The 12,696-nt window shown below is 46.7% G+C and overlaps 1 protein-coding gene across 5 annotated transcripts in view; it reads right to left on the bottom strand.

Annotated features, from left to right (window-relative positions):
• Positions 1-12,279, bottom strand: part of LOC144601983 (fibroblast growth factor receptor 3-like) — a 134,238-nt gene extending 121,959 nt beyond the window's left edge. For 4 of the 5 annotated variants that reach the window (XM_078414697.1, XM_078414850.1, XM_078414928.1 and 1 more), the window contains exon 1: positions 11,532-12,279. The gene's annotated coding sequence lies outside the window, so the exon portion shown is untranslated. Of the gene's footprint in view, positions 1-10,550; positions 10,698-11,531 lie in introns of those variants that run through there. The other variant, XM_078414770.1, reaches the window with a different exon arrangement.
• Between the last annotated feature and the right edge of the window lie 417 nt (positions 12,280-12,696).

Genomic DNA, 12,696 nt, shown 5'->3' with positions numbered 1-12,696 from the left:
AGTCCGCAGTGACTCTCAATGCACACTGCGGGGGGCTTGGGTTTCCACAACTTGAGCCACTGAGGTACACTTCACTCTTTGAAACTCCTCTGCCTTTTGAAGCATTTCTAAAAGCAGAATCTAGCTCGACCTCCGTGATTAACAATAACCTGACGCTGTCCCACGATGGTGAAGATTTATCGCCATCCTGCTCATCCAAGCCTTTACAGGCGGTGGCTAAATATTAGCCGCGGTGGTGAGCCTCTGCCAATTGGCTAATTTTTAAACCCAAAATACCACAATACATTACCCTGCTGTTAAATAAAATCACCCGGTGAAGCTGCCTCCACTGAAGGCTTTCGGCTTCCAGAGATAACTCCAGAATCACTCCGATACTTTCCAAGGACGCCACACAGATAAACTTAAACTTCATGATATGTTTTAGATTGGACTTTTAGACGGGCAGATGGAAGTGCAGGGAAGAGAGGGAAATGCATCATGTACAGGCAGATGACAATAGGCAATAGACAATAGACAATAGGTGCAGGAGGAGGCCATTCGGTCCTTCGAGCCAGCACCGCCATTCAATGTGATCATTGCTGATCATTCTCAATCAGTACCCCGTTCCTGCCTTCTCCCCATACCCCCTGACTCCGCTATCCTTAAGATCTCTACCTAGCTCTCTCTTGAATGCATTCAGAGAATTGGCCTCCACTGCCTTCTGAGGCAGAGAATTCCACAGATTCACAACTCTCTGACTGAAAAAGCTTTTCCTCATCTCAGTTCTAAATGGCCTACCCCTTATTCTTAAACTGTGGCCCCTTGTTCTGGACTCCCCCAACATTGGGAACATGTTTCCTGCCTCTAACGTGTCCAACCCCTTAATAATCTTATATGTTTTGATAAGATCTCCTCTCATCCTTCTAAATTCCAGTGTATACAAGCCTAGTTGCTCCAGTCTTTCAACATACGACAGTCCCGCCATTCCGGGAATTAACCTAGTAAACCTACGCTGCACGCCCTCAATAGCAAGAATATCCTTCCTCAAATTTGGAGACCAGTTTAACTTTGCATCATGTTCAGCTGTACTTTTCTACGTTCTATGATATGGTGAGTCCCACATAAAAATCTGCGAGCTCTTTACATATGGGAGAGGAAGATATCTCCTTTCAGTGACAAGAGAAGAAGGCAGTGGCCAGACCGAGCACAAGATTAGAGATTGAGTTTAGTTTATTGTCACGTGTACCAAGGTACAGTAAGAAGCCTATGTCACGTGCTAACCAGTGCTAACCTGAGAGATGGGGTTTTGAAAAGACATGGACAAATAAACTTCCAATTGTGATTTGGCAAAGAGCCAGAGTGACACGAGAAATAGCCTTCACTGAGAGGTTGTCACGACCTGTAATCTGGTGGAAGAAGAGTCGATTGTTGCTTCTAAAAGAGATCAATGCGGGGGAGGATTAAAAATCTATTTACAGGGCTTCGGGGAACGAGCTGGGGAATGGAACTAACTGGATTGGCCCAGCAGGGAGCAACACTGGTTTGATGGGCCGAATGGTCTCGTTCCATGCTGTGAGGATTCTTGCGTTCCATTAGCACCTTATGACACGTTTGGCCATTTCAATCCACCTCAGTCTCAATGCACTCAATGCACCGCAATAAAACGTCACCCATTCCTTTTCTCCAGAGATGCTGCCTGCCTGGGTATGGGGAGAAGGCAGGAACGGGGTACTGATTGAGAATGATCAGCCATGATCACATTGAATGGCGGTGCTGGCTCGAAGGGCCGAATGCCCTCCTCCTGCACCTATTGTCTATTGACCCGCTGAGTTACTCCAGCATATTGTGTCTATCTTTTGGTATAAGCCAGCATCTGCAGGTCTTTGTTTCTGCACTGAATACAAAATGTATTCACTGTTTTAATGGGGGCAAACATGCCCGTTGATTTAGTCATCAAGATGTCACTGAAATGAGACGATTGTTCGGCTAAATTGTGTTTGGTAGTGGTTTGAAAGAATGTTTGTGACCATGGCATCAGGGCAGCCCGTCTAGTTAGGATCTTTATGTTACCCCCATCCTCGTGAGCGGTAACAAAGCCACACAAAGGCGGCACGGTGACGCAGCGGTAGAGTTGTTGCCTTACTGCGCCAGAGAGCCTGGTTTGATCCTGACTATGGTTGCTGTCTGTGTGGAGTTTGTACGTGTACGAAGGAACTGCAGATGCTGGTTTAAACCGAAGATAGACACAAAATGCTGGTGTATCTCAGCAGGATAGGCAGCATCTCTGGAGATCCCATTCCTTCTCTCCAGAGATGCTGCCTGTCCCGCTGAGTTACTTCAGCATTTTGTGTCTTTCTGGAGTTTGTACGTTCACCCTGCGACCTGCGAGGGTTTTCTCTGGGTGCTCCGGTTTCCTTCCACACTCCAGAGACGTACAGGATTGTAGGTTAATTGGCTTGGTGTCATTGTAAATTGTCCCTCGTGTGGGTAGGATAGTGTTAGTGTGTGGGGATCGCTGGTCGGCACGGACTCGGTGGGCTGAAGGGCCTGTTTCCGCGCTGTATCTCAAAATAAAACTAAACTCTGAAGGGCAGGGTGAACTGGGGGAGAACGTGCGAGCATTGGATCCCCCTGAATAAGTCCATTTGTAAAAGACTGGATGGATTCAATGTTAAGTAAATAGCCAGAAGATGAAAGATTTAAAGACTGAGCCCCACGCAATTTTTCTCTCCAAATCAGTGCGGTTGGTAGCAAGCCAATAGATGAAAAGAAAGCCCAGAGAGAGAGGAAAAAAAACAAAGATCTTCCAAGACCAGAACTGAAAATAAATCGCATTCTGACGTATCGCATAACCTTACACGGAGCAGAGATACAACCTTGTATCAGCTTTGTAATAAAAATGTCACGAACTTGGAATTGAGATTTGGTTTGAGTTCTAATCAACAAGCAGGCGAAAATGCCCAGAAGAAAAGAATTTCTTTGCAATATTCCCTTTTGAATCTTCCCTCATCCACTGCACTAGGAATTGCTTCCTCGTTGGAGGAAGGGTTCCAACAGCAGAGGCCTTTGGTGTGTTGCAGAAGCAATTATTCTTCACACAGTGAGCTGAGGGGGGGAAACACTTTGATGTCGGCTGCAGCCTTATCTAATGCTGACGTGCATTAGATCATTGCCGAAAGTGAGAAATGTTACAGGGCACAGTGAACGAGCCATGGTTGCTCGTGTGTCACTGATCGTAGACCTGTTGAGATAAGACCACTTGCTACCAAAGACATAAAACGCCTGAGTAATTCAGTGGGTCAGGCAGCATCTCCGGCTGCCAATGTGTGGCATTACTTGGTTGCAAGTTTCCATTAGTTCAATTCAGTTAGTTATGAGTTCAGGTGTCAGGGGTTATGGGGAGAAGGCAGGAGAATGGGGTTAGGAGGGAGAGATAAATCAGCCATGATTGAATGGCGGAGTAGACTTGATGGGCCAAATGGGCTAATTCTAATCCTATCACTTATGACCTTATGAGTTCAGCTTAGTTTCTGGTCACGTGTACCGAGGTACAGTGAAAAACTTTTGTTACTTTTATGCTAGCCAGTCAGCGGATAGACAACGCACGATGCAAGGTAAAGCCAGTAAAGTCAGATCAAAGATAGTCCGAGGGTCACCAATGAGGTAGATGGTAGTTCAGGACTGCTCTCTAGTTGTGCTCTCTACACCCTCCAGCAGGGGTCGCTAGACAGCTATCAGGAAATGGGAACTCAAAGGCTGCAGATAGATGCAGGTAACCTTTAAAGGGCGCTACATAAATGCATGTTTCTGTTATTGGGCTTCTCCTTCTTTAGCCCAGGAACATTTAGGTTGTGACGCCTGCTATCACAGGCAGCCCTGATGGAGAATACAAACCAGTAATGGAACCCAGGGCAGCTGCAAGCTTCCGCTACATTCAAGTCATTGGGAAATGTTTTTATAGTTCTCACATTTTAATTACGCTATTTGATGAGAATTCAACAAATCATTCCACACGCATGGTTACATAATTGTAAAATTGACTTAAACGATCAAGAAAATGTAAAATTGTCAAAAGGTAAACTGCCAAACCGGATTGACAATTAGCATCATCAGATAATGGTACTGTCCAACCTAAGGGCGTGGACTGATACATCTAGAACAGAACAGCACTGGTGGAACAGGCCCTTCAGCCCACAATGCCTGTGGCAAACAGGGTACCAACAGGGTACCTAATTTTCTCTGCCTGTATGTGATCCATGTCCATCAATTCATTGCCTATCCAAAAGCCTCTTCAATGCCACTATCGTATCTTCCTCCACCACCACCTCTGGCACCCCAGGCAGATGGTGGGTGGGTGCCTGGACCTGTATGATCTTAAATGATTCTTGTGTGTGAGAGGGCAACTATGCCAATATACCAAAAGTAGACACAAAATGCTGGAGTAACTCAGCGGGTCAGGCAGCATCTCAGGAGGGAAGGAATGGGTGACGTTTCGGGTCGAGACCCTTCTTCGGACTGCCAATATACCACTTCCATGTGCAAAGGTCCTTCAGTGGCTGGCTATTAAGTGCTCCTGGACTTCCCATGATCCACAATGGGTCTAAATTTCACATGTTTTCCCCCTATTGCTAGCTCACTTCCATGTTGAAACTGCCAAATCAATGCACACTGCCTCTCATCCGTATTAAATTATTTTCTTCCTGCCTCACCTCTACTGGGTATTGATCCACAGCTCGGCGAAGGTACCATTATTACAAGTGCCTGAAGGCAGTGCAGTGAGATGGCATCCTAGCTAAACCCAATCTAACATCCACTTAATATCCAAACACACATGCTTCCCTACCCCTGCCCCCCTCTTCCCCACACCCTGACCCCTCCACGGCACTAGAAAAAGCAAGATCGACTCAAAATACTGGAGTAACTCAGTGGGACAGGCAGCATCTCTGGAGGGAAGGAATGGGCGACATTTTGGGTCGAGACCCTTCTTCAGACTGAGTTCCTCCAGCATCTGCAGTTCCTTCCTACACACTCATCAGGACAGCAAGCCATTTTGCCCATCCCCTCCCATCAATGTCCCCAGCCAGTATCAGCTAACTCAGTGAAATCCAGGGGCTCGTCCCAAGCCTTTACAGATCTGGGCACATCTGAAACGTGTTTGGTACTGCGTTTACTCAGTACAATGAGGGAGACTCAAGGGCAAAGACTGCACAGATGTGGTCGTCCCTCTGCCACATAGATGCGCCTGAAGGAATCACACCCCGATGTGTGATTCAAGGAGAAACATGGGAATTGCCATAATGTAAGATCGCTTTTGAGGTACCAGTGTTCTCTCTCTGTGTCCCTTTGTTATCACCTCTACCCCAGCCAACAATGGGCCATTGTGGGCTCCACCCTTCCTCGGTCACCTGTTGCCGGCCCAGATTTGTTCTGGCCTTTTCCTACCTCCAGTTCCCTCCCCTTCACTCTCATTCTGAAGAAGGGTCCTGACCCGAAATCCTATTCCTCCATCCTTTTTCTCCAGAGATGCTGCCTGACCCGCTGAGCTACTCTGGCACTTTGTGTCTATCCTCCTATCTTCACCGGATGCTCCTGCTGTTGGGATGATGTGTCGGGGCTCTCTGAGGCCTCTCGTGCTGTGTTGACATGGCCACCAATCACATCCATGTGTCGCTGAGCACCAACAGGCTATCTATCCCACGAGCGCGTATATCAGACTCGGCCCCTTTCGTCCACCATTTAAACACACAATCGCCCAAAAGGTCGACACTACCCTGTGACACAGGAATGACGGGTGCCCGACATCTGATAAAGCAGAGGGATCAACAGTATTCACAGCAGCTCGCTACAGCACCGGGTGAGATTGGCTGGCGTACTACGTAACAGTCAGGGGAATTCAGTGAGTGGCTTTGAAAATTGAGAAAAGGAAGATGTGACTGTTGACGGTTAAATTCTAAGCCAGATTAACCAACCCACCAAGGGATAAATTGGGTTCCAATATCTAAAGGGGCTGCACTTCTCACCCACCATCCTCATCTTTGGACACCCTGTGCGTAGGTGAGAGGGTAGGGCCCAAGATGTCCTTGTTGGGTTGCTCCTGGGCCTGGCCAAGCTGGCCATCCGCGACTCACGGCGCCAGGCGGAAGAGGGCTCTGGCCGAGCCAGCTGCCTACCCCTTTCCCGGGGTTACATCCGCGCCCGGGTGGTGTTGGAGAGGGACTACGCGCTGTCCACGGGCACCCTGGGGGATTTCCGGGACCACTGGGCACCGCGGGGGATTGGATGCATCCTTGACAAGGATTGTAACATAGTTGTATAGTGGTTTATTTAGTATATTTGTTTGTCTTGTATTATGGTGGTGGCTTCTGTTTTGTTTCAAGGTATTGTAAATATTATTTCTAATAATTGAATAACATTTTTTATTAAATAAAAAAGGGATAATTGGAATATGGTAATAACTAAACTCACTTGGCCATCTTCACATACAGAATTTCCTTCTGGCATCTTTGTTTAGTTCTGTTCTGGCTTCCCTCTCCTACTGTACGCATGTTACATATTAACCCTTTCAGGAATAATGGAGGTAATGCAAACCAAGATTGAACTGGCTATGTAGAAACAAGGAACTGCAGATGCTGGTTTGCACAAAAGGACACAGAGTGCCGGAGTAACTCAGCGGGTCTGCGGGAAGTTACTGCCTGACCCGTTGAGTTACTCCAGCACTTTCTGTCCTTTTGCACAGAGTATTCTTTTGTTCCATAAAGCCCACAATAAAGGATGTTGGCGGTTGCCATATATTTTCTTCCAATGGTCATCCACTGTTTATACTGAAAAAAACATTCACAAAGTGACAAACCATATTGCAAATACTTATCGGAAAAAAAAGCTAAGATCCCTTTCAGATAGACACTAAATGCTGGAGTAACTCAGCCGCGAGCGGTCAGGCAGCATCTCTGGATAGAATACCTTTCACCATACATCGTTAGATTTTCTCTCAATAAAACTCGTTATCCAGCCTCTGGAAGGCTGCCTTCAGCTAACTGTACACTAACAAGGGTCGTTTTCTTTTCTGGAGGTGCGTCACTCTACGATTCTGTGATACCTCAGCCACTTTCCACACACACACACACACACACACTGTGTAAGCTGTTAACCGGTTAATTATTCATTTACCAGCTCAGCTCAAAGCAGCACATGCCATTAATCTCGGCTGCCCCAAACTGTCGCGTTTTTGTGACTACCGTGGCAGTATTTTTCTTCCACACACATGCCTTTTTTTTTCCTGCTTACACTGCACAACATTCACTTCCCTGTACTGCCCGTAAATGTGTACAATATTGTAGAAAGAGTCTCACAGGAGTGTACTGTACATCAGGAAGAATGGCATTCTGTGTAATCAAAAGGTTGAATACTACACTGGGGAGTTAAAATATGCTGAGCAGAGTAAATAGGTCTCCTCCAACACTGAGCTGCCTTTTTACCAGTTGCTTAACATATATTTTCCAGCACATAATGCATGAATGATGCCGCTTTTGAAATTTTAACAAGATATATTGGTGCAAACGAAAAAAAAAACCAGAATATTTTAGCATCAATTGGCAGGTCAGTGAAAATACTAGCCCCTAGAGTATTTAAAATACTCTATATTTTCCACTTGATTTTCACAGTTCTGCTGTTCATTTTGTATTCTTTGTATCTTTTCATTGAAATATTTAAACTGCGTGTTTAAAATTCAATGAAAGGAACAGTGAACATCACATACCATATTAAATCCAAACGCGTACACTGAAATCTCTGCTTCCATGTACCTACCCCTTTTCCAGGTATTTAAGGTGATTTATTTATTGAGCATCTGCAGCGGTTGCAACATCTGCATTTTCTCTTGCTTTGCAACAAATGGAAGTGCTGAAAGCGTGCAGATTCCGTCCTCCCCTCCAGTCTGCCCGCGGTGAGACATCGCCAAGTGCTCGCTTTTGAAGTTAACTTGCAGTCCCACTACCCCGGGGCTGGTTGGACCGAGGGCTCTCTCTCTCTCTCTCTCTCTCTGTGCGTTCGCCAGCAGCACAGCAATGGGTGACTATTAGACTATGCTGCCTATTGCTATTTGGGGCACAAAGTTACACATGACGTTCAAAGCAGCGGGTTTTCCTAGCGCACAGTTTTGCCCAGCACAGGACTGTTAATATATCCCTCATCCCTCATCTACAAGGGCTCAGGCAGCCGAAAGGGCGTTTAACTTCATCATTGCCGTGGGGGGAGGGAGGAAGAGACTCAGCCAAAATGTTTGCTGATTTCCATGCATCTAATGGTTTAATGCCATTGGCGGGATATCCAGGGATTTGGAAACGCTTATTTTTTTAATAAACATAATCAGTTTGCAATAGATTCCCCCAAACGGGTGCATTCATTAAAGGGCAAAGAGGCCGACGATAAGCAAGTGTCCTTTGCAAATACTGGGATTCCGTCCATCCCTTTTATCGTATTCAGTTGTTCCTCTCCCTCTCTCCCCCTCTATCTCTCTCTCTCGCTCTCTCTCTCTCCCTCCCTCTCTCTCTATATATAATTTTATCTCTCTCTCTATCTCTCTCTCTCCCTCTCTCTATCTATCGCTCTCTCTATATCTCTCTCTTTCTCTCTCTATATATACATATATATATATATCTATATCTCTCTCTATCTCCATCTCTCTATATATCTCTCTCCCTCTCTCTCTCTATATATATATATATATCTATCTCTATATATATCTCTCTCTATATATCTCTCTCTATATATCTCTCTCTCTCTCTCTCTCGCTCTCTCTCTATCTCTCCATCTCTCTCTCACCGTCTATATCTCTCGTTTCTCTTTCCCCCGACTCTCAGTCTGCAGAAGGGTCTTGGCCAGAAACGTTACTCTCCAGAGATGCTGCCTGATCCGCTGAGTTACTACTCCAGCATTTTGTGTCGTAGAAACATAGAAAATAGGTGCAGGAGGAGGCCATTCGGCCCTTCATTGTGATCATGGCTGATCATCCACAATCAGTACCCTGTGCCTGCCTTCTCCCCATACCCCTTGATTCCACCAGCCCCTAGAGCTCTATCTAACTTCGGTGTAAACCAGCATCTGCAGTTTATTTCCCACACACTTCTTTTCTTTCTGTCCACCACTGCCTGCCAGCCTGCCTGCCTGCGACTTTAAAAAATGATCAACCGCTTGGCACAATGTTGCAGCTGGAAGGGCAAAGCAAACGCGACTAACATTTTGCCAAGTGTCCGTGGTATTTGCTGAGGGAATGCAAAACGATATGACCATTAACGAGATTCCCAGAATGTTTCTTCCCTTTTGCTCACTCACAATGTTACATCCGTATCAACCCTGCAAGTCGGTGATGTTAGAGTTGGTCTAACTCAAGATAACCAAAACGTTAGGCACAAAATGCTGGAGCAACTCAGCGGGACATCCTGAAGAAGGGTGTCCACCCGAAACGTCACCCATTCCTTCCCTCTTGAGATGCTGCCTGACCCGCTCTGAGTTACTCCAGCTTTTTGTGATACCTTCGATTTGTACCAGCATCTGCAGTTATTATCCTACTACAACGTTCTTGTGTCTATCTTCAGTGTAAACCAGCATCTATCTGCGGCTCCTTCTTCCTACACGGCTCAGATGACCAGTTGTTTGGATGGTCCAACGTGACGGGCAGACACACTCAATGCTGCAAGCTATTCATTCGGTGGGAAGGCAAGCCCTGGTGGCAAAGTCAGATTCACTTAGTGCCTCAGACAGCCACAGAATGCTGGAGCAACTCAGCGGGTCAGGCAGCATCTCTGGAGTAAATGGAATAGGTCGAGACCCTTCTTCAGACTGGGAGCCAGGGGGAGAGGGAAACGAGAGATACAGACTGTGAAGGTAGACACAAGATATCTCTCTGGAGTAAATGGAATAGGTCGAGACCCTTCTTCAAAACATCACCCATTCCTTCTCCCCATAGATGCTGCCTGCCTGACCCGCTGAGTTACTCCAGCATTTTGTGTCTACCTTCGATTTGAACCAGCATCTGCAGTTATTTTCCTGCACAGTGATGTGGAGTGGGGTATGTAAAACCCGACAGGGCAAGACATGTCTCACATTGTCAGGGGTCGCAGGAGTCACAGAGGGTCACTTTCAGTTGAAAAATGTTTTTTTGTTTGCAAAAAAAAACCCCAAAACTGGAAATTGTCAGTGGGTTTTGCAGTCTCCAGTGCGGACTGACTGCCTCCTTCCTCCCACGTTCAGCAAACACATCAAGTTGGGCACGGATCATGCGAGAGCCGCTCACACATTGAAGTTAATCATTGCCCAGTTAAGTGCTTGTTGTGCGCGGCGCTGGGCAGTCACACTCTGCCTGCCAAGGTGTCCGGGTTTGTTTGCGTGGCAGAGAGGTGCATGGATGGGGTGACTCCAACAAAATAAATAACTTGCATGGGGCGACTCGGGGGGGGGGGGGGAGGAAAAAAATGCCCATTGCTGCTGTCCAGTCTAAAATAAAACACCGGCTCTCCGATTACTGAAGGGCTTGGATCAAATGGAGGAAGGAAAAAAAAATGATGCACACTTACAAAGTTTCGACCGCCGGTGGTAACTTTATATTCCAGGGCCTTTGCTGAACTATTTTTTTTTCCTGCCTGTTGGTTTGCAACCAGTGGGATTCAGCTGGGTCTAGGGAACTCGACCCATTAGAACACGATTTGTGTGTGTGTGTGTGTGTGTGTGAGTGAGTGTGTGAGTGAGTGTGTGTGAGTGTGTGTGAGAGAGTGAGTGTGTGAGTGAGAGAGTGTGTGTGTGTGTGAGATAGTGAGTGTATGTGAGTGTGTGTGAGTGTGTGTGTGAGAGAGTGTGAGTGTGTGTGAGTGAGAGTGAGTGAGTGAGTGTGAGTGTGTGTGTGTGTGTGTGTGAGAGTGTGTGTGAGAGAGTGTGAGTGTGTGTGTGTGAGAGAGTGAGTGTGTGAGAGTGAGTGTGTGTGTGAGTGAGTGTGTGTGAGAGTGAGTGTGTGTGAGTGTGTGTGAGAGAGTGAGTGTGTGAGTGAGTGAGTGTGTGTGAGAGAGAGCTATATAACTCATATAACATATATAGAAGAGCTATATAACTCATAACATATATAGAGCTGTATAACATTTATGTACACACACCGAAACACACACACAGTGAGTGCCCTCCTCGCCTTAGTTTGAGGGACCCTGAACATCTATTTCTGCTTTTTTTTGCAATCTCCCCTCTTTCCCACCGGGTGCAGGAAACGTGCTGTAATTTCACAGCTCCCCAACCTCCTCCACACGCCTGTCTCCCTATATTATACCTCCCTAATTGGCTGATGGCTCCCACCTCAAGGAAACACTTCACACAGATCCTTGTCCCAATGTAAAGCAAACGGCAGATCTTTTGCATCGCACCCCACCACTACCCCCCACCCCACCACTACCCCATCACCCCACCACCCCATCACCCCACCACACTACCCCCCAACCTCCTTTGCTAAAAGCTAAACCGGACAGAGAGAGAAAGAAAAAGTGAGAATTTAAAAAAATAACTTTTTTACTGACCGGTTCTCTCGAAAAAGAAGAAGTAGGGGGGGAAAATAAAACTTGTCCTGAAGTTTTTTTTGAAAGTGCCAATTCCGACTCGCTCCCTCAGCAATGCCTTCCTTGCTTGGGTCCCTCGCTGTAGAGTTGCAGGGGAGGTGGGGGTGTGATGTTCCTCCAGCGGTTTCAAAAGGCGATGGAAAAAAAAAGCAGGGGGCTTGCTCGGAATATTCAAGTCATTTGTAAATCCAGCGTGAAAAACCCAGAAATGAAAAACTGGCGGCTGATAGTCAACGACTGCAGAAACTGCAACTCTCCTGAAATTCAGTTTCTACAGTGGGTGCCTGCAGTAAACAATCCTGACCTGGGCTTCTGCTTACCAGTTCATGCACCTTTTCTTTACCATTTTGATTGGGGGGGTTGGTTGGTCTAGTTTTGCATTCACTCTACTTGGTTTCTTCACTCAGGGTTCTCGGTTTTGGTTTTTGTTTGAGCAGAAAGAATCCTCCCCGTTTGTTGCCCAGTGCTGTTTCTTGTCTTCAGGGTGAGTGTCTGTCTGTCTGATCCTGGGCAGTCGCGATTAGCAGGAGTATATTTCTTCCAGGGTCTGTAGAATGGGTGCAGAAGTGTCCAGAGGTGCTGCTTTGGCTCGGTCGCTCCCGTGTGTTGTTTCAGTTTGCTGACTGTGTGCTGTGCTGTGTGTGTGTGTGAAGGTTTGGCTCCCAATATCTGAACTGCCAGCGAAGAGCCAGTGGCAGAACTGGAGTGTGTGTGAGAGAGAGAGAGGGAGGGAGGGAGGGAGGGAGGGAGAGAGAGAGAGAAAATTAAGGGCGATCAGATTTCAGTCTCCAGTTCTCTCAGCAATGACGCTCAGTGAGCAGTGTTGTGGGAGGGGAAAGCGATTCAACCCACCAACTACATACATACAGTGTAGTGCCCAGCTCCTCCTTCTGTGGCTGCCTGTCGGAGCTGCTCGCTACTTGAGAACAACTGATACAATCACTAACACACTATCTTTCCTCCAAAAGAAAGTTACACTTTGTCCAGTGTCTCCCCAGTAATCTCTATCGCGCAGATTCCAATCGCAAAAGTAACGTGGCTTCTAGTTAAATTGTATCAGCAAAACGTTGGTTTAAGAGAAACACTCGACAAAACACCCCAGGAATATTTGCCAGACTTGTTCAAA

This window comes from Rhinoraja longicauda, chromosome 1, assembly GCF_053455715.1.
Source record: "Rhinoraja longicauda isolate Sanriku21f chromosome 1, sRhiLon1.1, whole genome shotgun sequence".
NCBI lineage: Eukaryota > Metazoa > Chordata > Chondrichthyes > Rajiformes > Arhynchobatidae > Rhinoraja > Rhinoraja longicauda.
This window is presented reverse-complemented; position numbering and strand designations above follow the sequence as displayed.